The sequence below is a fragment of the Mastomys coucha genome, unplaced genomic scaffold (assembly GCF_008632895.1).
Source record: "Mastomys coucha isolate ucsf_1 unplaced genomic scaffold, UCSF_Mcou_1 pScaffold20, whole genome shotgun sequence".
Classification (NCBI taxonomy): Eukaryota; Metazoa; Chordata; class Mammalia; order Rodentia; family Muridae; genus Mastomys; species Mastomys coucha.
In genome coordinates, this window is record NW_022196903.1 from 87,071,157 (window position 1) to 87,076,581 (window position 5,425).

General features: G+C 42.9%; 1 non-coding gene across 1 annotated transcript; it reads right to left on the bottom strand.

Annotated features, from left to right (window-relative positions):
- Positions 1–1,365: 1,365 nt before the first annotated feature.
- LOC116100153 lies at positions 1,366–1,497 on the bottom strand. Its single transcript, XR_004122499.1, has one exon. It is a non-coding gene; the product is annotated as a small nucleolar RNA SNORA17 (small nucleolar RNA).
- Positions 1,498–5,425: the final 3,928 nt, after the last annotated feature.

The following is a 5,425-nucleotide window of genomic DNA, read 5'->3' on the forward strand; positions in this document are numbered from 1 at the left end:
AGATATAGGGATGGATCAATTCCTCGTCCTGGATCTGGGCCTGAGTGGCATCTGAGCTGGTCAGTCTGCTGACTCCCACTCTCATGCCCTCCAGACAAGCTCACCAAAGATCCCTGAAACCACAGCCAGCTCTACTGGGCTGCCCAGGCAAGGTACAGGGGCCACTCTCCTGAGTGTTGTAGCTGTTGAGGGACAGCCTTCTGTCCCTCTGTTATCCCACTCTCATGACCCCAGGGCCAGCTCTCCTGGCTGCCATAAGTGATGAGGGACAAGGGAGTAGAAGAGGGCATCTTTCCCTTGCCCATACTGCCACATGGCCGACAAGTTTTGAGGCCAGCTTTCCCATGCTCTATTGTGATGCCCAGGTTCAGGGCCTGAACTCCTGCTCTCATGGCCCCTTTGGAAGGCCAGCTCTCTCACCTGCCTCAAAGGAGAGGGCAAAAGGGAGGAGAAGGGATCTATCTCTCTCTCTCCACAATCAATGCTACCACACAGCAGACAAGAGGCGGGGCCAGCTCTCCTATGTTCCTGCCCTCATAGCCAGCTCCCTGCCCCCAACTTCACTGAGGCTCTACTGTGCTACCCAGGCAAGGTGCAAGACCCACTCTCCCAAGTGCTACAGTTGATGACCAGACCAGCTCTCTTATTCTTATGCCTCTAGGGCCAACTTTCCCAGGATGCCCAGGTGAAAGGTGGAGCCAGTTCTGAACAGCCCTCAGAAATCAACATGCCCTCAGGTGGCAGCCCAGACCAGTGAGGTCCCTCTGGACTTTGGTGGTAACAGACCCCTATTGCTCCAGGGCCATGGACCCAGAAGTGGCTCCAGTGACTTCACAGGCCAGGACCCCCACCATGGTCCTAGGTAGCTTCACCAGCTGCTCATATCAGGCTGTTCCTCACTACCCTTGAACTTCCAGTTCTGCCTCTTTTCATTGTGCCCACATCCTTCTGTTTCTCGTTCTCTTCCATTTCTCTACCACTTACTTGCTCCTCTTAGTGGCCCCAGTCTGAGTGTCTGAGATCATCTCAGTGGTGGTTTTAGGAGTGCAATGTCCTGCTTATGCGTTATGGTACCAGGCAGGGGTCATCTCGGGCATAGTCTGTCCCTCTAGGCTGGCATGATGCTAGACTGGAGGTCATCTCAGGCTAGCTCCCTGTGGCACCAGGCTGGTGGTCATCTTGGGCTCAAAAGGCCCCACCTGAGGATCATCTATCTTGGGCTCCCTCCCTCTCCCTCCCCCCAGAGCCATCCATGGTCCTAGGCAAGGTTCTTCTAGTCTCTGGCTTATTCCCTGCCCTGGGAACATACCAGAGGCTGTGTGGCATGGGACTGGTGATTGTCTCAGGCTCATTTTGTTTTCAGAGAGTGTTAGGTTACTGATCATTCAGAGGTTCACAGGTCAGAACACTGAATGTGGACATAGCCTCTCTCCTCTTTGCCACCTACTGACACAAATGTGACATAGCAGCCACACCTGCAATGCCTCTAGGACTAGAGTCTAACTCATTTTAATACATTTTTTTCTAGAAAAAAAAATTAATTTTATGTAAATTCTAAGATTGGTCATCATCAATTACACATAATTATCCTTTCAGTATTTAACTTAGCAGTCTATATTTAATTTAAAAATCTTCCTCTTTTTCTTATTTTTTTATTAATTAATAAAATTAATTAATTGTGTGTGTGTGTGTGTGTGTGAGAGAGAGAGAGAGAGAGAGAGAGAGAGAGAGAGACAGAGACAGAGACAGAGACAGAGACAGAGACAGAGATGTAGGGAATGAAAGATCAACTTTGGGTGTCCATTTCACTTTCTACCTATGGCACTGTCTCTTACCTTAAAATACTAGTTCCAGTTGGCCCACAAACGCCTAAGGATTCTTTTGTCTCTGCCTTCCATCTTCTTTTGGGTGTGCTGAGATTACAGATGCATGCTACAGCATCCAGCTGTACATGTGTTCTCTCAACACAGCCATCATACCTCCTTAGCAAGCTCTTTATCCCATGAGCCATCTCCCTGGCCTCATAAATAGCTTCCTCTTGCACCTTTCCTCTTGTTTCTTAGTCATGTCAAAGGGTTGTTCTCCTGTCCATTGAACTCATCTCTTCAAGCAGCAGGGAGTAGTTTTCACCATAGGATATGTGTTTTCTATTAATGTTTAGTCTTCATCAGACTTGTTCTCCCACTTTTTTTCTGGGCAAGTAGAGTTCTGGGTTTATTACTTTTCCATTTTAGCATATATACAGTTAAGAACACAAAGTACATTTCTGTCTTAGTGCATCATATGCTCTGATTAAGTATAAGAGTGAACTTTAGTTGTCCTCCAATTTCTAACTTCATCTTCTTTTTGTTAAAAAAAAAATCCACAATTTGGTTGAACAGGTGCATCCCAACACAATATAGTATTTCTCAGCATCTCTTGTTCTCACCATGGCCTAATGTTGAGACTACCATCACCACCAAGGGTTTTCTACCAGGACTTTATGAAGATTGATTCCCTTTGTAGGGAATTGAACTACAGAGTGGCAGGCTAGATGTGGATTCGATGCTGAGATAAAGTTGTCAGGTCAACAGTAGATACTGGTCCCATCACTCCAGCAAAAGAGCCTAGGGAATAGAGACTCCATTGAAAGCCACTTGTCAGCAACTTTTGGAGAAAGCTTTGGGGAAGGCAAAGGAAAAGTAGATACTGGAAAACTATTGATATTATCTGCCACAGCTATGTACTAGCACCAAGGGATGTCACAATGTGACTTTGAGTAACACAGATATGAGAATGAGTCATACATGCTCCTTTTAGTTCTTGTCCTCCAAGGGGATGAACCTGTCCTATCTCCCCTCCCTTCTTCCTCTGGGGAAGGCAACATGGTAGAAGCCAGAAGTTACTCCTAACTATATGATAAAAGAAACACATCAAGGGTGACAGAAAAATAAGCTAAGATACTCTACATCTTGGTTAGAATCTTCTTAAAGAGCTTCCCTTGATCATCCCTGCTGAGATGTGAGTATCAAATGTGGTCCAGTTGAAATGTAGGGGACAGTCTTCATAGAATTCTTGCCAAAGACAATTAGAAAACACAAGCTGTGGTGCGAGATGTGGGTAACTATATGCTTGCCTATTTTTACTTTAGTTTAGTTTCAGAAAGTTTTTTTTATTATAGGAGTTTAAGAGAGTTCTCGTAATATTGCATCTTGCTTTAACAAAAACAGTGTTGTTTGAGAAACAAATACAGATTTGGAAAACCTGGAAATAACAAAACAGAAGATTTTCAAGATTAGCAGCAGCTACATCAAAGTCTTTTTGACAAATTGTGGTTGTACAAGAGAAAGCAACTCTAAGGATTTTGCTATGGTGAGGGCTTCAGGAGAGGTCTGAGGGCACCGACAGCATGCCACAACAGTTAAAAGCTCTCCTGTACCTGACAACATCCTGCCTAGTTCTTCCTGGCTTGGAAGCCTTTGTGTCCATAACCCTGGAAGATATCCTGAAGTTTTAATGATAGTGTAACTACAAAGTGCTTCCATGCACCAGACACATGGTGAGCATCCAATTAGTGCTGGCTATTATTTCTAGTACTTTTCAACACTTGCCTCATTCTAGAACCTTTCCTTTGCCATTTCTCTCAAGTTACACAGCTTCCCTCATTTGATTATTTCTCAGTGTAGAAAAAGAGTGACCTGAATTTGCCCCGGAATTCGAATAGTCAGAGGTTCCTTTAGGTTCAAGAATCCAGTTTTTTGTTTAAAAACAAAACAAAACAAAACTACAAATCAATACTTTCCTGAGCTTAAGGCTCAGAATTCCATAAAACAGGTTTATGGTTAATGACAAGTACCTGTGCTGTGACCATGTTGTTGTTAATGCCTGTTTCTATGGCAAACTGCACCAAATGATGACATATTCACACAAATATCCTGATGTAATAGAGAAGGCAAGGGACTTCTTGAAGCCAAGTGCCTTGTACACCTTTCAGTCACTAGATCACAGTGGCTATTATAACTGACGCATCGGCTTAACGTTGTTCTCATCCTCAGGGTTAGAATTTGCATACTTCTGCTCAGTTCTTATGCACAGCTGCTGAAATACTTCACCTTTCATCTTGGTTTACACCATTCATCTGGAATGTCTTAAAACCAAACTATTCATAATAATGGTCTTGAAAGAACTTCAGGGGGTGGGGATGTTTGAGTTCAACATTTTAGCAGCATCCTTCACTTAAATAAAAAACTTCAGAGCTCTGGAAGACATGGGCACTTCTGACTGAAACGGATAATATCATCCACATGGGCTAAATGATTGCAGGACACATTTTTTATTGCATTATAAATCTGCCAGAAACAACAACCAAAGTTCATCAATATTTTCTTTACTTTTTGTTGGTTAAAAAAAAAAAAGATTGTTTTTGCCTCTCTTGTTTCCCAAATAAAACCAGAGTATTCAATGTTGTCATAAATGTTTTCTGTCAGTGATGCTTTTCAGGTAGTTTGTTGAAAGTTATAGGCTAAATAAGAGGAAATCACATAACAACCCAAGTCATCTTCAGGGATCATGCTTGGCTGATAGGACAAAGAAGTGACTTATAGAATATAGAATATAGTAATAAATGACTTATTACAAAATGACTTTAGACTGAATCAAAAGCGGTCCATCCATAGCCCTTTTTCAAGTGGAGGAAAGGTAGTGTAATAGCAGTTTCAGGTGCTGGGATATTCCTAACCTTGGCTTTGCCTGTAACATCATGGGTTTTCTTTAGGAAAGCTCTCAATATCTTGGTACATGAGCCTTCTGATCAGAAGTGTCAGAATCTCATCCTAATGGCAAATAAAATATTGGTGATAGAAAAGGTCCACTTGCTATGTAGCACAAGAAAAAAGTCCAGCACTTGAGGTATGTTGTTCAAGGGTGACTAGATCCCAGGTCCTAAGGGGCATCCCCAGATGCCCATTTCCACACCACTCAAGAGTGCTCTGTTCTATTCTTGTTAGGCTTGTTATGTCCTAGAGATGGAAAATCTTAACACTACCAGATGATGTTTAGGAGAAGAAGATTGGGACATGGTTGGGAAGGAATTTCTTGACTGGGCTAGCTATGGTGGAAAAATTAAAATGTACCTTGGTTAGCCACAGTTTTGGGGAGTTTCTTATTCTAGCTAATCTCTATATTAACAAAATCACCATTTTTTGTCAACAGAGTTCAATCACAGAATGTAATTAATCAACAGTTTGAAACTAGAACCTAGAATCAACATTATGTCTGCTCCCAGCCTATGAATGGAAGAACACTGAAGTGATCCCATGTCTTAGCAATGAGATCCCACTAGTAGAAGTGTCAGCTAGAGTTCCTCACTGATCTTACCAAACCTTTGCCAGACTGTGTTGGGCCCCATTTTAGCCCTGGCTTGGGCCTTGAGGACAAACCTGAGCCT